An 18,988-nucleotide genomic window follows, 5' to 3' on the forward strand; every position below is an offset into this window, starting at 1 on the left:
CTTGGCATATAGTAAGTGCATAATAAACATTTGCTGATTGAGTGATGTTCTGGATATTGTCTTTTTTAATGGATAAAATAATGCTGACGGGCTATGAGCCAAATCCTTTCTGCAGTTACCCATCCCAAGCTCTGGTGGCTTCCAATGTGGGACTCTGCTTAGAAAGTTGGAAAATTCCTACTTTGAAAGTGGGGCTTCCAGGTTAGTTTTTAAGACCATGAATTTAGTGCATGTGGAGGAGGGATGTGGACCCACAGAGAGATGAGAGAAAGGGCAGTTATGAGGAAGAAGCCCAGAAACCCTTGTCTAGAGGCCTTAGGTAGTTGTGTGGGGAAGAAGGGGTGGGAAGGAAGAGATGGAGAGTCCAATGTGATTTTCCATCCTTTTCCTCCATAAATCACAAGGCTGTGAAATGACATCTTGAAGTGCCTTTGCCCAATTTGCATGCCTAATGTTGGCCTCCTGCCTTCCACATGTGGCCTTCCCAGAGTTAGAGAGAGCAGGAACGTGAGGGGGCAGGGCAGGAGCTGGCCAGGCTACAAAAAGTGATATATTCAGGACTCTATTCATCCAAAGGGAGCAGGAAAGGAATGGCACTTGTGTGTACTTCTCTGTAATCTAAGCCTACTACTTTTCCCCTCCCTCACCTTCTGGATCTGACACTTAAATGATTAAGAAGCAATCAGAGCTAGAAAAACTGAGGAGAGCTAGCCTTGGAAAATAGCCCAGGCTACTTGTCTTATTAAAAAGGTGCTTTAAAACATCTGAGTGATGTATCATAGATCTCTATGATCACCCAGGCACTGAAGCTGATGGTCCCCCAAAGGGCAACAGAGAGGCACTTGATGGGTGTGAGTAGGCAGCGCTACATTTACAAACATGGAATGATGAAAGATATCATCAAAGAAATAGGCTGGGTACACACAGTAAGAAGCTTATTTATTTATTTATTTATTTATTTTATTTTTTTAGTGAGGCAATTGGGGTTAAGTGACTTGCCCAGGGTCACACAGCTAGTAAGTGTCAAGTGTCTGAGGCCGGATTTGAACTCAGGTACTCCCGATTCCAGGGCCAGTGCTCTATCCACTGTGCCACCTAGCTGCCTGAAGCTTAGTTATAAACTCCTCATATAGTCTATTGGTATGTTTGAGACTCTGGGAGAGCTTGAGACCATCTTCAGCACTTGGGGTGGACTTGTGGGAGGTTGTGGACCAGAGTCAAATAGGATGGGAAGGCATGGGTGGGTTATGATCTGCATTGTCAAAGAGAATATATACTTTAATGAAATCATAGAGCCATTCAAGCCTTCTGAGCTGCTCCTGGAAGCCTTCTGTGATGATTCTAGTACACATTGGCCTGTCCCTGCTCTGAACCCCAGTGGCTTTGATGGTATGGCCCATAGAATCTAACACTGCCCAACATGATTCCAGGGTAGAGCCACTGAGCACCAGCAATCACTAGCCTGTGCTTGCTACATCTATCTTCATCCAAAGGCCCAGATTATTGACTTGTCCTATTGAATTTTGAGTCATCGGTGACCGCGGGAGTTCTAATCTGTGAAGCAAGTGGCCCACTTATAATTTTACTGTGTAAGATGATTGGCCAAGAGCTGGAAGGGACCTCAGAGGCCATAAAGTTCAATTCTATCATTTTACAGATGAGGAAACTAAGGCCCAGGAAGGTTAAACAACAAAAGATCACACATGTGGTCTGCATCAAAAGTGGGATTAAGATGAAGATTCTCTGGTCTTAGAGCTTTTCTGCCATAACACGCTGCTACCTTTTTTTCTACTGCTGCCTTTTTAATAAACTGCTCTAAATACATGTCACTCTGACTTTGTTCACTGTGTCGTCTGTATGCCTTAGCTCCTTTAAGAATCAGACTGTTGGGGCAGCTAGGTGGTGCAGTGGATAAAGCATCAGCCCTGGAATCAGGAGTACCTGAGTTCAAATTCAGCCTCAGACACTTTACACTTACTAGCTGTGTGACCGTGGGCAAGTCACTTAACCCCCATGGCCCCGCAAAAAACAAAAAAAAGAATCAGACTGTTTTGTTTTAGATCCTCCACAGTGGCCAGCAAAGGTCTCGTGCTGAATGAAGACATTAATTGGTGGATAACTACTTCCTCCCACAGGTTCATGGGAACTGTAGGATTCCTGACCATCCAGGAATAGCCCTGGAGGGAGAGGTAAGTGATCCTCACATGGTCAGGTACTTCTTGAGAAATCACCAAGCACTGATCTGTCCCCAAAGCATATTGAATGGCTTCCAAAACCCACAACTCCTCCATGTATCACAGTTGGGAGATTATATCACTGCCCAAGAGACTTTCAGGTGGAAACCAGAAATGAGGAGGCCCTTAGGGATCTGTCAGCGCAGTTGACCCTGGGTAAAGTTGAGTGGTCAGCAACTCAGGACTCCCACTGTTCATGTCTCTGTGCCAGTGTTCTCTTCTCCCTTGGCCCTACACCTCTCAGTGCTTTCCTCTGTCAACAGAAGTGGATTAGCATAATGACAAAAGGAGAAGCCATTTCAAGGTTCATGGGTTTGAGGGGCCCCAAAGCTCCATTTTGCATTACAAATTGCATTGTGAATACAGATTCTTATTGGAGTGGTTCCCTTGTGACTCTGTTGCCCCAGGGCCCCACCTGTTCTTAATCTGGTGCAGCCCGTCAGAGGGAAAGGGATCTAAAAAGCTCATTCTGGTTTTAGGAACTCGACATGTCACTTCTCTCAAAGGGATCTATGCACACGCACGTGTGTATGTATGTATGTGTGTATATGTACACACCCACACCCACACATTTCATACAATATTAATACTAATATAACACAATTTTATATAATATATAATTTTATACAACATAATATAAAACATAAAGCTATAAACATATTTATGCACAGCATATAATTTTAATTTGCATATAAATTAAAATTATGTATTAAATTTTTGTATGTAAATATATTAAAATTATACATACACATATATATTAAAAGAAGCTTGGTGAAGGTGAATGCTCCCCTTTAGGAGGGGTGTAACTAAGAAGGCTAGGATTAGGCTATGATCAGGTCGCCCGGGGGTTACACATTTAGGGAACACTAAAGTGTTTGCAGTTCTTCAGCAGCATAACAACAGAGGTTAGCAGGCTTCCTAGGCATTCACTCCAGACACCCATTTCTCCCTAGGATGGTGTTTAAGGCCTGGATATAGGCAGGGGGTAGCAAAATGCTGGGAGGAAATGAGGGAGGGATGTTCTGCTGAAGCTCAGAGGTGTTAGGAATGGTGTTGACAAGCTGGCCTGGGTGGCTATCTTCTCCCACTGCTACTGATGGTTCATACAAATGCAGGCACATACATGCATAAACACACATGCAAACATACACACATGTATGTCTCCCCCATAGAAGAAAACAGGAACCACCACATTATTTGTAGGTAGAAAGGATGCCAGGAATAGGGGGATTTCCATTCTGCTATGACAAGCATTGCTCTGTACCCAATTCTATGCCCAACCTTGAAAAAAAGTTTAAATGAGGGTACATGTAATGCTGCCTGCCTTAAGCATGGTTTGTGCCCCCTAGTTCCAGCTCTTCCCTCAAAGAAGGATTCTAATGGTGGAATTTCAGGTATTGTGACCAACTATTGGGAGAGACATGTTAGAGCAAGAAGAACTCTATGGAAGCAAGGGGTGGCTATGAAAGACAGAATATTTGACTAGAATGAATTAGACAGTTTGTATGTATTAGTATGCTTTACTTTCCTCTGACAATGCAGCACCTTCCCTAACAGTTCCATATGATGGGCGACTCCACTGGCTTGCTGCTCAGTTAGGAAGGTGCTAGGTAGACTCAGAGAGGAATTTGTTCATTCCCTTGTCCCTTTGCACATTCCAAGTGTTATCATGCTTATTTCCTCCTTACTCTATTGAAATCTCCTCTCAAATTTTCTATCACATTAAGGTCCCAATTACTAATAAGAGCTTGAAGTATTTCCCTCCTCCAGATGAGCTAAATTTGAACATTCTTAAGCCAGAGAGATGATGTGCTAATGGTAGAATTTCAAGCATCAGTTGTGGATGGGAGATAATTCTATTGGATCTTTTTTGGTCTCTAAAATTACCCTATACATGTGGTTGCCTATTTTCATCATTTAAAAAATGGTTTTTACATTACATTGCTTTCTGTCTTGGGGACGGGGGAGGGAAGGGAGAGAGAGAGAAAAATTTGGAACTCAAAATCTTATAAAAACAAATGTTGAAAACTATCTTTACATGTAACTGGAAAAAAAATACTATTAAGATAAAAAAAGAAACCAAAGGCAAAAAAGGTTCTATTTTTAATTTATTCAATAAAAGAATCACTCAGCAATTAGTTATTAAGTGACTTTCTATAGGGTACTGGGTAAAATATAAAATCTATATAAGGCATAGTGCTTGCCTTCATGCAGCTTTGGGGAATAAATCCCAAATACTGCAAAACAAAATCAAATATGATATAGGAAAGGGAAGGTCATTACTTCCTTGTGTTAGGCAAGGAAAGGCAGTATTTGGAGAAGGTAGTATTAGATTTGGGTTGTAAGCGATAAGTAAGAATTTAATTGATTAAAAAAGAAGAAAAATTCATTCCAGGGAAGAAATCATGTTAGAGCCATGAGGCAGCTAGATGGCACAATGGATAGAGTGCCACGCACGCAATCGGGAAGACCTCAGTTCAAATATGGCCTCAAACCGGTTTTTAATTTTCCTTCTTGTTTGAGGTTTTTCCTTTGTGCTCTGATTCTTCTTTCACAAAATGACTAATGTAGAAATACGTTTGATGTGACTGTACATATATAACCTATATCAGACTGTTTTCCGTCTTGGGGAGGAGAGAGGGAATGGGGGGGAGAAAAGAAAAAATTGGAACTAAAAATCCAGTGTAAACAAATGTTGAAAACTATCCTTATATGTAATATGTAACTGGAAAATAATAAAACAAAATAAAATAAAAACAAATATGGCCTCAAACACTTACTAGTTGTGTGACCCTGGGCAAGTCACTTAACCCTGTTTGCCTCCATTTCCTCATCTGTATAATGAACTGGAGAAGGAAATGGCAAACCTCTCCAGTATCTTTGCCAAGAAAACCCCAAATGGGGTCATGAAGAGTTGGAAATGACTGAAAAATTAATAAACAGGGCTGGAATGTCAATTGTGTGAAAGAGAGAATATGAGATGTTTATAAAGGTAGGTTAGAACCAGATTGCAAAGGATGTTAAATGCCAAAAAGAAGAGGGTAGGAAACCACTAGAGCTTCTTGAGCAGGGGAGTAATGTGGCCAGAGCTGTAATTCAGGGAGCTCTATACAGAATTTGTTGTAAAGGAATGGAACTAGAAGCAGGGAGACCAATTAGAGATATAGAAATAACTAGCATTTATATAATACATTAAGATTTGAAATCACTTTACAGGTATCTCATTTTATCCTAATAACAACCCTGTGAGATGGGGGGCTATTTTTACCCCCATTTTACAGATGAAGAAACTAAGGAACAGAGAAGTTAAGTGACTTGTTTCAGGATCACACAGCTGGTATCTGAGGCAGGATTTGAACTCTTGTTCTGCAAACGAGGGAACAACTTACCAATTGGTTATAGGGCCCATTTTGTTCATTTGTCAGTACATGTGAGAGTCACTGGGGCCATCACTGGTCATCTTGACTTATGTCTTGCCACTGTACTCAGATGACTTTGGAGGAGAGAGTGAGGCTGATGACTTTGCGTGGGTCTGCTTCACTTAAATCCAATCCACTTGAAAGTCAATTGCATGAAATGATGCAGAGCAAAGTGATTAGAACCAAGAGAACATTGTTTATAGTAACAGCAATATTATTTTAAGAATGACTTTGGGGGGCAGCTAGGTGGTGCACTGGATAGAGCACAGGCCCTGGATTCAGGAGGACCTGAGTTCAAATCTGGCCTCAGACACTTAACACTTACTAGCTGTGTGACCCTGGGCAAGTCACTTAACCCCAATTACCCTGCAAAAAAAAAAAAAAAGAAAGAAAGAAAGAAAGAAAAAGAAAAAACAAAGAATGACTTTGAGTGACAAAGTCATTTTGACTATTATAAACACACAAATAAAAAATAAAGGACATATGAAAAAAGACACTTTTTGTAACCAGAGAAAGAAATGATAAATAGAAGTATGTATTGAATAATTTTACATATATACACCTATTTGTATCTAATGGTAGCCATGGCGGGGGGGGGGGGTGCAGAAAAAAAGGAAAAAAAAGAAATTTACATGGTAACTTTGTTGTGTATTTGGAGAGGATAGCAAGTTGTACACCATATATTTGCAGTTTCATATAGTTTCATCTTTTTTATTATATTGGGTTATGGAAATGCTTGTTTTTTTTTCCTGTGAAATGAAAATAAAATAGATATTTACCTGGAAAATAAACAAATCCAATCCACTCGCAAATCAAGACATCTCCCTCATGATGTAATTGGTCCTTTTCAAGAATGAGGATGAAAGACAAACAACAGTCACTATAGATGTACACTGAATTGCCTCAGAACTGAATGGAAGGAAAAGATCAAACTAGATCATTCACCCATCTTTTTGGCCTGCCTCTCTGGGATTAGGAGATAATACCTTGTGTCAATAATGGACCAAATAACCAGTTCCTCTTACATGTCAGTGAAAATTGATATGTAGAGTAAAGAATACCCTCTTTTTCTAATTCTTACCCTAAGTGGAACCAAACACAGTTCATATTACATCTTTAGTGATATTGTGTATTTCAAAAGAGCTGTGATTTCATTGGTGCACATGCTTTCTCAACAGACATGAGATTACTACTTTCCTATGCTCTCTAGACAGTTTCTATGGCCAAAAAAGATCAAATTAAAAAAGAATTATTACTTCATGATGGTCCTGATAATGAGCTTCTTTAAATTTAGCTAGATTGTTCTTCAAGGAACAGTTTAATCTGGAACACGGTTTAAAATGTAGGATTTAGAGGTTCTTGGTTGGGGGTGGAATGCTATTAACGGGGGTCAATAAGAATAAATTTGCATTGAATTTTGCAAATTTAATCAGAAGGACTTTAAACTGAAAAAGAGGAAGAAGGGAGAAAACTACCTGTATAAAGCCACTAAGATAGTTACTATAGGTAATAGCCACAATGTAGGAAGAAGAACACTAAAGATGCCCAGAAATTCACAGAAGACAAAAACCAAGCAAGGGGCAAGCAATTATGTAGCCTTAGCTGATTATAAACAAATGCAGATAATTTGTGTCACTAGCAAGGTGACCTAGACATACTAGTGAAAAGAGACAATTTGTTTTTCCTCATAGACAATTCCTTGCTTCTAATCCAGGAAGTAGTAATACCTTTGAGGATAGGAATTACTTAATTTTTGTCTTAAAATGGTATTTCTCTAATACTACCAACTTTAGTCCCATCCCCTGTGTGTTCTGCTCATTTCATCTGACAATTCATCTCTTCTATTTCATCTAACCAGTGACTAGTGTCCCAACATAATTTTCACCATTTGATATTTTCTTGATATCATTGATAATTGTCATTGTATTTCATACACCTAATATTTGTTTTTTTGTTCGGTTCTTTCAGTATGGCTCTTTGATCTTCACCCCATGATACTTCCCAATGCTAACTCCTTAATTTCCTGACATGAATGTACCTTCTTCATATATAATATGAACCCCATTTTGGGGTTTTCTTGGCAGGAATACTGGAGTGGTTTGCCATTTCCTTCTCTAGCTCATTTTACAGATGAGGAAACTGAGACAAACAGGGGTAAGTGGCTTGCTTCACTCAGCTAGTAAGTGTCTGAGGCTGGATTTGAACTCATGAAGATGAGTCTCTCTGATTCCATGCCCAGTGCTCTATCCACTGAGCCATACTTTGCACTAGTAGAGGCTTAATAAATGTTTGTTGAATTGATAGACATGGTGGAATGAGAAACATGAACAGCATGTGTCCTTAGTAGAATATGTGATACTGAAGAGGAAAATGACAGGTCAAAGAGAAAGTGCAATAATATTATATATGAAGAAGGTACATTCATGTCAGAAAATTAAAGAGTTAGCATTGGGAAGTATCATGGGGTGAAGATCAAAGGAAGCAGAACAAAATGAATCATCATCAGAATATAGCATAGACCTCTAGGAATGAATGAATGAATGAATAAATGAATGAAGAATTTATTAAGCTCTCACTATGTGCAAAGCACTATGTTGAATGCTAGAGAAAATAGTTAAGGAGTTTGGGAAACAAAACACTTGGAACAGAGGCATGCTATGGTAGTAATGGATGACTTCAAGTGTCTAAACATTTGTCCCAGCTTTCTCTTTACCAAAAGTAGAGCCACTAGTCATTTCTTGTCTTGCCTTAATCATATATTTATGGTTTTAAACCAACAATGAGAACCTCTGTGTTCCTTCACAGGAGATCTCCTGAAGCAAATGTTAGATGACTGACTGCTTGTAAGGGTTCTTACTTCAGGCACAAGTTGGAAGTGATGGCTTCTAAACTCTGTCATGCTGGGTCTATTGCTGGGACTGTATATGAAGGACTTCCACTTCTGATAGACTTGCCAGAGTTGGCATTACAATGACATTGCCTTCAAAAACTCAGGGGAAGCCAAATGAGACTCTAGTGAAAGATATTCAATAATTCTTTAGCAATAATGGTGATAATTACTAATACTACTAATATTTGATGCTTTTCTCAGCTTTTTCCCATTCATGAGTTCATTGAATCCTTATAGAAACCCTGCATGGAAAGAACAGTAGACACCATTATACCCATTTTAGAGGTGAAAAAACTGAAACTCAGAAACATGCTACAACTTCCCTTTGGTAGCACTTTTTTTTTTTTTTTTGCAGGGAAGTGATACTAAAACCAAGATCAAGCTGAGTAAAGTCATGGTGAGTAAATTTTGTTTTAGGCCCTCTTATCTTCCTTTTAACATTAAATTCTCCCCCACTGGTTAAATAATACATCTAGCTGCTCTTATACTTTCCTCACCCTCCCCTCATCTTTTCCTAGAATGTCAGAGCTAGGTGGGAGCTTGCAGATCATCTATTTCAACCTCCCTCACCCCTCATTTTATCATGAGGACCTTGAAGCCCAAGTAGGGGAAGTGACATGCAGTTGGAAAATAGAAGGAAGCTAGATTCAAATTTTCTGAGAACATAGAATAATAGATTCAGAGATGGAAAGGACCTTCTGGGTTATATGCAGTTAGTTTTTCACGTGAGGAAACTGAGGCCCACAGAGGTTTAAGAGATTATTGTTGTTATTTAGTCATTTCAGTCATGTCTGACTCTTAGTGACCCCATTTGGGGTTTTCTTGGCAAAGGTACTAGAGTGGTTTGTCATTCCTTTCTCCAGCTCATTTTATGGATGAGGAAACTGAGGCAAACAAGGATAAGTGACTTCCCCAGGGTCACACAGCTAGTAAGTATCTAAGGTGAGATTTGAACTTAGAAAAATGAGTCTTCCTGACTCTAGGCCTGGCCTCTATCCATTGTATCACTTAATTTAAGCTCATATTCACACAGGCAGTAAATGGCAGAGTCAATATTGGAGCTCAGATCATCTGATTTCCAACCATCACTCTTTCCATGACCACCATGTTAGCCTTTTTTGATTCCAAATTTTATACTCTTTCCACTGTACCATGTTGTCTCCTCATCTATTGGAAAATGCATTTAGTTATCCCTTTGGAAAGTATGTTCCCTATGAGTGTGTACCTCCCTGAGTATTAAGTGTGCCCACTCTTTCCACTAATGATCTATGTGTTTTTGTAGGAGAATATACCCTAGATTTATGGGGGAAATGTTTTATTTCTACTTTCTTTACTATGCTATTTTATTAAAGGTCTTTGCTTTGAATTAATAAGATCCTCCAGCTGCCTAATAAAAGAAAACACACCAGTGGGGACCCATGAGCTATAGTTCTGAGTGAGTACAGATGCACCTAGAGTAGCTTCATCTGCAAAGGTCTTAGGACGAAAAGGCTAAAGAGAAAAACAGTTCATGAGTTCCACGTTTCCCTCAATAAAGGCAACAGCCAGAATTCCATCTTCAGCCATAACATGGGTTTACAGAGAGACCTGGAAAGATAGGAATTTGGCTTCAACCCTGAGTGATTCTGAGCTGAGGGTCTCAGCATCTGGACAAGTTTCTTAAGTCATAATTCACACAAACCAAGAGAGCTCCATGGTCCACATGAATTTGGGGGTACCTGCAGGTGCTACACACTAATTTTGGCAGGGTTATAAATGACTGATACCAGCTTATGGTTTCTCTTGAAGTCATTTGCCTTTTATTTGGGTTGAAGGAATGAACCATTAATAATGGAATTCCAGACACTTGGTCCTTTGGATAAGGGTGATATTTTAGTACAGGCCTGACTACTCACAGCTCTTCACATCCTACTATACCTACTGGTAAGGCTAGTCTTCCAGCCCCAACCCTCAGCTTCAAGTACCCAGTTGTTCACCACTCAGATACCCAAAGATGCTTCTGGCTCTGATGCCAGTATTACCAGATTATAAAATGGTTCTAGATTGGGGCCAGAGCACAGATACCAGGGAAATATGAAGCCAAGACATTCATCTAACTCAAACAGCATGTCTCAAAATGTATTCTACCATGTCAGCTTCAATTTCCTGGACACTCACACTGGCTCCATGATGAAATGAGGGACAAGACGCTGAGCAGCATTTCTGACTATGAAACAGGGTCTCTTATAGACAAGCCCTCATCTCTATCCCCTACCAAACCAGGGCTTTGGGGGTCTGACATTGCACTAAGCAGGTAAGGTGTTTGGGGATTTTTCCCCCTCCTTCTCATAGATGAGTTCAAAATATCCTTTGATGGTCCCTTCGTGTGATCCTTTCAGAGAGGAGAACAATGGTGCTCCCTTGTTTAGAGGATTTCTTCACATTCAGAAACAAGGCAAGCTCAGGCTCAGCTGTGGTCACTTTGATAGCTCTACCTGAATAGGGCTGCCTTTTTGAGTGTCTCAATCCACTCAGGAGAGAGGTGGCCAAGAGCCCCACTACCCTCCCCCAAGTTTTCTCCTACCTACAAAGGGAAAAATGAGAACCAGAAGCTGTTAGTTTTTCCTGGGAGGTCTGGCAAAAATGATTTTCTTCATACTGAACAATCAGCTGACATTGGATAGTCCTTGCAATCACCCACACTAGCCCCTCTTCCTGTATCCCTGTGCAATCAGGCAGTCTGGGCCCGGGAAGTCAGGCAGGGGTCCCTGAGGACAAAGGCTCCCATTGGATAGCCACAAAGGCCCCAAATGCATTCCAGCCTCTCTTCCTTGGGTTGGGGAGTAGGGGAGTCACTTTTTCTTCCTGCCCTCAGAGAGATGATTAACACAAAGAAATGATAGCCAATATATCCAGTTTGTTTCAACTTTATTTGCTGAAAAAAAGGAAAAAAGGAAAGAAAAACCCAACAGTGGCTATGTTTTCATTTTAGTTTTTTTTGTTTTTGTTTTTAGGTGTCTGAAGACACCCACCTGTTGGGAAAGGAAGGCACTTTTGGCATAGGCAAAAATGAGCTCAGGTCAGTGGCTAGTCATGCATTCATTCCATTGTGTTTCTCCTTAACTATTTATTCCAAAAGCTAACTGATAGGTTTTTAGGAAATGGAAGCTTATTGGCAAACTTAAACAATTTAATTTTCCAATAATGTCCTAGGATAAGAAAACTATTTATTGGATATTTATTGGATATCTACTGTGTTTCTCTGTAACAGACAGAAGAAAATTCTATAGATCAAAAAATCTTTCTAGAACAACAGGACTTATATCCATCAAAAAATTGTGAACCAATCACAGAATATTCTCAATAAATACAACAAAATGATAAACAAGTTATAAAACTTGTAGAGTCTATAAATGCTCTAAGCTATCAGAAAGGGGGTAATATGACCATAGGCTGGCATAGTTAAGGACATTTTAGAAGTACAGTCATGAGCTTGATTTCAAAGAACAGACTGTAATTGGAAATGTGGAAAAAGAGCCAGGAACTCATTTTAGCAGAGGAATAGTATGTAAAGATGTTAGAATGACTTCCAGGAGCCAAGATGGTGGATTAAGCAGAAAATAGACTGAATTCTTCCAAATTTACCTCCAACAACTATAAAATAGCATGTCAAAATCAATTCTGGAAAGGTAGAACCAACCAAGGCAGGGTGAAGCAATTTTCCAGCCCAAGACAACTTGAAAGGTCAGCAGGAAAGGTCTGTTTCACTTAGGTAAAAGGGGAGCACAGTTCAGGGAACACAGTGTTCTGGCAAGCTAACAGTAGGCCCTGCCTCATCAAGCCATGGGGAGACCTTGAGCCCCAACACAGGTCAGTGACCCTCAGCCCAGGTGCTGCAGCAAATGAGCAACCAGCTCTCTCCACCCATGGTCCCTGGAGCAGCACCAAGTGAATTGCTAGCCTTCCTCTTCCAAACTCCCCTAACCCCAGGACAGACCCAAGCTAGCCTCCAGGGCCTTCAGTCCCTGACACAAAAAGCTTGAGATAGTGTCCCCTCCACCACAGGAACAGAGCTCAACTTATAAAGTAATAAAATAGGCTGGAAAAATGAGCAAAACCCAAAAAACAAAATCAAAACAAACAAAAAATGAACCTGACCATTGAAAGATCAAAATACAAACTCAGAACAGGACAAAAATATTAAAATGCCTACATTCAAAGCCTCAAAGAAAAATAAGAATTGACCTCAGGCCCCAAAAGAACTCCTGGAAGAGTTCAAAAAGGACTTTAAAAATCAAATAAGGGAAGTCGAAGAAAAAATGGGAAAAGAAATGAGAATGATGCAAGAAAATCATCAGAACAAAGAGTCAACAGCTTGATAAAAGAAGCACAAAAGATGGAAAACTATATACAAAGATTTACTGAAAACAACAACAACAACCCAACTTCATAAAAAGCAGAACTGGCCAAATGGAAAATGAGGTAGGTAAAAAAAGCTAACTTAAAATTGGACAAGTGGAAGCTAATAACTCCATGAGACATCAAGAATCAATTAAACAAAATCAAAAGAATTTAAAATAGAGGGAAATATGAAATATCTCATTGGAAAAACAACTGACATGGAAAATATACACAGGAGCAATAATTTAAGAATTATTGGACTACCTGAAAGCCATGATAAAAAAAGGACCTGAACATCATACTTTAAGAAATTATCAAAGAGGTGGCAGGTAGGTGGCACAGTGGATAAAGCATCAACCCTGGATTCAGAAGGACCTGTGTTCAAATCTGGCCTCAGACACTTGACACTTACTAGCTGTGTGACCCTGGGCAAGTCACTTAACCCTCATTGCCCTGGCAAAAAAAGAAAGAAAGAAAGAAATTATCAAAGAAAACTGCTCTGATATCCTAGAACCAGAAGGTAAAATAGACATTGAAAGAATCAATCAATTACCTTGTGAAAGAGATTGCAAAATGAAAACTCAAAGGAACATTATAGCCAAATTCTAGAACTACCAGGTCAAGGAGAAAGTTTTGTAGACAGCAGAAAGAAACAATTCAAATATTGTGAAGCCACAGTAAGTATTACACAGGATTTAGTGACTTCTACATTAAAGGATCAGAGGGCATGGAATATGATATTCCAGAAGGCAAAGGAGCTAAAACTATAACCAAAAATCACCTACCAAGAGAAACTGAGCATAATCCTTCAGGGGGAAAAATGGACATTCAATAAAAAAGATCTTAGAATGACAAGGTTAAACAGAAACACAGTTCATGAATGTTTTCCTGTTTTTCCTAATTAGCCAGATTTCCATTTTCAACTGTAACGTGCATTCACTCAGACACCTGGAAAAAGAAAGGAACTTGGATTGAATCCTGAATGATACTGACCTCTGAAGTTCTCTGTAACCTGATAAGTGCTTTGCTCACAGCTTGCACAATCAAAAAGACTCTATAGACCAGACCTTTCTTCATTTAGTATTCACAAACAATTTGTCCATCTCTCTCTTTTAAAGCATAAATTAACAGGATGACTTAGACTTGATAAATATTGGTGGTGGTGGTGGTGATGATGATTGTAATGATGTCAGAAGACTTGGATCTGACCCTTTCCTACTAACCTGTCTTATCTTAGGCAACATATATTGCTTCCCTGTTCTTGTTTCTCCAACTGTAAAATGAGTGGGTCATAGTAGGTGACCCGTAAGGTAAATTTTAAATTTAAATCTATGATCACATGATTATTCTACTACTGGGATCATAACATTGGTTGGAACCCAAGTGAAGACAAGAACCTAAGTTTCTACTGTTACCAACAGTAAACCACATTAGGCTTACTTTAAAGTGCAGAGTACCAAAGTATAGTCAGGTCTGCTATCATGTGACATGTTCCTAAAACACATCATGATGCTATGCAAAATTATGCAATAGAAACCACGGGCTTATGGGGGAAATGGAGTTAGGCACACAGTTCTCAAAAAGGGCCACTGATATATTAAAAAGAAAATAAGAATCTAATAAAAATGGTATCGCAATTTTATATATGTTAAAAGGTTAAGAAATACACAAATCCTAAAATAAATAGTGGCAGTGTCTGCCACAATGGGCTGCTGATCAGCCTGTGCCCTAGTTCCTACAGGACCCATGTTAACTAAGTCGAGTCTCTGAGAATGAGAGGGCAACCTTGGTGGGTAGCAATTCCAGGGACTTGGTCTTACCCAATGTGGAAGGTTAGAGAGGAGGTTGTGTAGACCTTCCTCAGCCCACAGCTCCTACCTTGAAAAAGACCTCAAGTTTGCTTATGGAAGTGGGCTTTGGAATGTTTCCAATTTTGGAATTATTGTGAAGTGATGTAGTTTTCTGTGTTCTTTTGATATTTCTCATGGATCAAACACAAAAGTTTCCTTGTGCTCAAATCATCCCCTATATTAAATGCATTAGAACAGATTTGTATTTTCCAAATAAGCATTAGAGCAGAACTGTATATACCTGGAATGATCTTTTTTTTCCTGGGAGGTATTTTGGGGGAAAGGGGAGGCATATGGAGACAAAAAGGAATTAAACAAAGGTTGTAATAAAAGCTTACACGTGGTCCAGTTGCTCCTGGGAGAATGTTCACCTGCATTATCTCATGAGCTATCATATAATTCTACATCTTTCCTCCCTTTGACTCAGTGCTATGCTGGTAAATGTTTGACAACCAGTTCTCTGGGGGAGAAGGTGTTAAGGACATACTTTTAAGTTTCATCTGAATTATTAACATTTTCTCCATCACTTTCTTGAGTCTAGACAATCAATAAACAGCAAATCAAGTCCTGATTTGTAGCAGTTGCTGATTTCTAAGATGTTACAGTGCACGGTGAAAATTTAACAATTGGCTCTTGTGAGTCAATACCCTTGCTTTTACTGCCAGACTCCTAGAGAGAGGTGGTGTACACTTGGTTCTTACATTTCCTTGACACCCATTCACTTTTCATTATCTAGTCATCTGTCTTTCCATTATTCTACTGAAAGTGGTCTCTTCAACATTCCTGATGATCTTTTATTTGGCATTCTGGTAGTTTTTTCCCAGTCCACATCCTTCTTGTCCTTTTTATAGCTATTGGCAGTGCTGGTCACTCCCCTCTCTTGCAAATATCTTCTCCCTTTCGTTTTTATTATATTTTAAAATATTTTATGTGTAAATACAATAAATAGAAATTTTAAATTATATATAAATATTTATGATATTTTAATATTTCTCTTCTTTGCTCTACTCCTCTTACCTGTCTTATTGACCCTTCTCAATCTCCTTCTCAGATTCAGCATCTACCGCCTCCCTCTTCCTTCCCTTAAGCCTTCATCCTGAGCCCCCTTCTTCTCTAAACAATCTCCTTAGGAGATTTCACTTTCTTAATGGGTCCAATTATCGCCTCTATTCAGATACTCCCATATTTATACATTCAGCCTTTATTTTTCTTTAAACTCCATTTGGGCTTTTCTAGCTACCTGTTGCATATCTCTAGGAGGTCACAAAGGAACATTCTGATTTTGGCCATGGCACCATGAGAATTGACATCTAGAGATGTACCTTTTGTTCTGAGGAAGAAAAAACTCAAATCACTTAAAGGTTTGAGCAGTAAATCAAACAAGGTGTCTTTGAACTAGCTCCCCAAGCCCAATGTTGAGGTGAGATACTATAGCAACTCCATCTGTATTATGAGAATAGTGAATATTTATGTCCTTAAATCAATATGTTATTTACAAGACACTTTATATTCTATCTCATTTGATCCTCAAAGAAACCCTGTGAGGTAGATGCTATTACTATTCCCATGTTACAGGTGAGAAAGTGGAAGCTCTGAGAGGTTAATTGACTTGCCCAGGGTCACACTTAAGGACACCTTTCAGAATATCAAAAGTAATTGATGTCTGAATCTGTGTTAGTGTATTACAGTGAGTGGTAACCACTGCTTCTTAGTCATAGACCCTTCACCTTACCAGATGGGAGCCAGGTTTTGTCACAAAATGCCAGAGAGCACTGAGGAACCAGTTGTTTGCTGCCCATGAATAAGGTCATCTATAGAAGGGACTCATGCACAGATTGACCAAAGAGCCTTAGCTCTTACTGTCAGAATCCAGAAGATGGCTCTTTACACAATAACAATGAGACCCACATTGACAAAGATGCCCTCACTGGATTGTTGAAGTCGGGTGATTCTATAGCAACCTCTTTGACCACATCTTTGCAATTGATATGGATTGCCAGCCTTCCATGGAGATCTGGGAGCATTCTAAGGAGAAGCCTACCCTCTTACCTGTGGCATGACTTCAGCAAGACTGGAGCCTTTTCCTTAGCATTTATGATTACATGTCTGTTGACAGATCTGGAAGAATTGTAGCATACACTGATACTCTGCACCATCTAAAAAGACTCCATCAGGCTAGGCTTTTCCACTAGAAAGTTCAATGTCACAAGATTCCCCTGACTCATCTCTTTAGACTGAGCTTTGTAAACCACTAAGTGTTATAGGGTAACATTCCTCCTTCTCATCAACAATAACAACAACAACATTTAGTAATTAAGAAATTAAAATCATGGGGAACGGGACAAGGTATAGGGTATTCCTTTTGATCTACCTGTTTCTGAGGTTGTTCCAAAGATGCTTTCAGTGAGTCAAGTAAACCAGCATTTGTTAAGCTCCTACTATGTATGTGGTAGGCACTGTGTTAAGCACTGAGGATGCAAATAATGGCAAAAAGTTCAATCCTTGACATCAAGGAGCTTGCAGTCTAAGGGAGGAGACAATGAGAAAACAACTTTGTATAAGCAAGATATAGACAAGAGTCAACAGAAGATGAGCTTATATCCTAACATCTTTATTCAGTTACAAAGTAAAGTTACTTTATTTCCCTTCTCAAAAATTCTCAGAACATTAAACATAATGGAACAGTAGCTTGATAGTGCCTTGTCCTCAGGCCATTTCTATCTGAATTATAACAAAAAAGAAGAGATGGAGGCAGCAGTAATGGGAGCAATAATAAAATGATAAATGACTTGATTAACTGTGTTGCCTCTTCTCTAAACCTGGGTGTGGAGAGAATAACCAATAGAGAAATGGCAGGAAGAATGAAAACCATCAGTGTGAGTTATCTGCCCAGAAAAACATTTTTATTTTTATGAGGAAATAAAGTTTTTATTTCAGAAGGCGGTCATAACATTATATTGACCACATGTCTTCTATAACATTCAGGAAACATGCATATAATAGCATTGGCTAGAATGCATGTATTATGACTTAGAACTGATTCAGACATAGTGGGAAAAAGTGAAAGCCTTCTGTTCCTGAGCTCCATCTTGGTATTTTCTGTAGTCTATGAAAGCATAGCTGGCATGCCTTCTCTTTTCTTTCTTTCTTTCTTTCTTTTTTTTTTGTGGGGCAATGAGGGTTAAATGACTTGCCCAGGGTCACACAGCTAGTAAGTATCAAATGTCTGAGGCTGGTTTTGAACTCAGGTTCTCCTGAATCCAAGGCCAGTGCTTTATCCACTGTGCCACCTAGCTGCCCTGGCATGCCTTCTCTATCCACAGAAAGGAATTTGGAGGTAGGTCCTTCTTGTTACAGGAAAGAATGAAACTGATTCTGCTGTGACCAGTCAAACTCCGTGGGCATTTGACTCCTTCCTAGCTCTCCCTGGACATCTCAACTTATTTCATCTGATTCTTGATGTGTATTCTGCTCCTGCTTAATCCTTGTATTTGTATTTAATATGTATTCTCAGTTCCCTCCTCCATTACTTCATCTCCTACTGTCCACCTAATATGTATTATGTCAACCTTCTTGGGGACACTATTCTACCTGAGGCTAGGACCACTGCCAAGATTTGCTAACTGTTAATGTCTTTAGCATTTTTCTGCATAGCAGCAGACTGACAGAAAGAGAAGGGACATATATCAGAATACTCGCCATAACATACAAGAAAGGGAAACTCCTTGAAAAGACTCTGCTCTGAGACACTCCTGTCCTAATTGGTGACTCCCTTTCTAGAATGATAATTTTTTTTTAGAATTTAGAATTTTGTTTTTCCCCCAAATTACAAGTAAAAACAATTTTAATGTTGATTTTTAAAAACTTTGTGTTCCAAATTCTCTTCCTCCCTCCCCACCCCCTTTAAGAATGCAAGCAATTCAATATAAGTTATACATGTGTAGTCATGCAAAACATTTTCACATTAATCAGTTTGTAAAAGAAAACAGACAAAAACAAAACTTCAGATAAAGGAACTAACAAACAAAAAAAATTATGCTTCAATTTGTATTCAGACACCATCAGTTCTTTCTCTGGAGATGGATTACATTTTTCATAAGTCCTTCAGAGTTCTCTTGGATCATTGTATTGCTGAAAATAGCTCAGTCATTCACAGCTGAGCATCTTACAATATTGCTGTTACTTTGTACACAAAACATTTCATTTTGCATCAGC

This window comes from Dromiciops gliroides, chromosome 3 (genome assembly GCF_019393635.1).
Source record: "Dromiciops gliroides isolate mDroGli1 chromosome 3, mDroGli1.pri, whole genome shotgun sequence".
Classification (NCBI taxonomy): domain Eukaryota; kingdom Metazoa; phylum Chordata; class Mammalia; order Microbiotheria; family Microbiotheriidae; genus Dromiciops; species Dromiciops gliroides.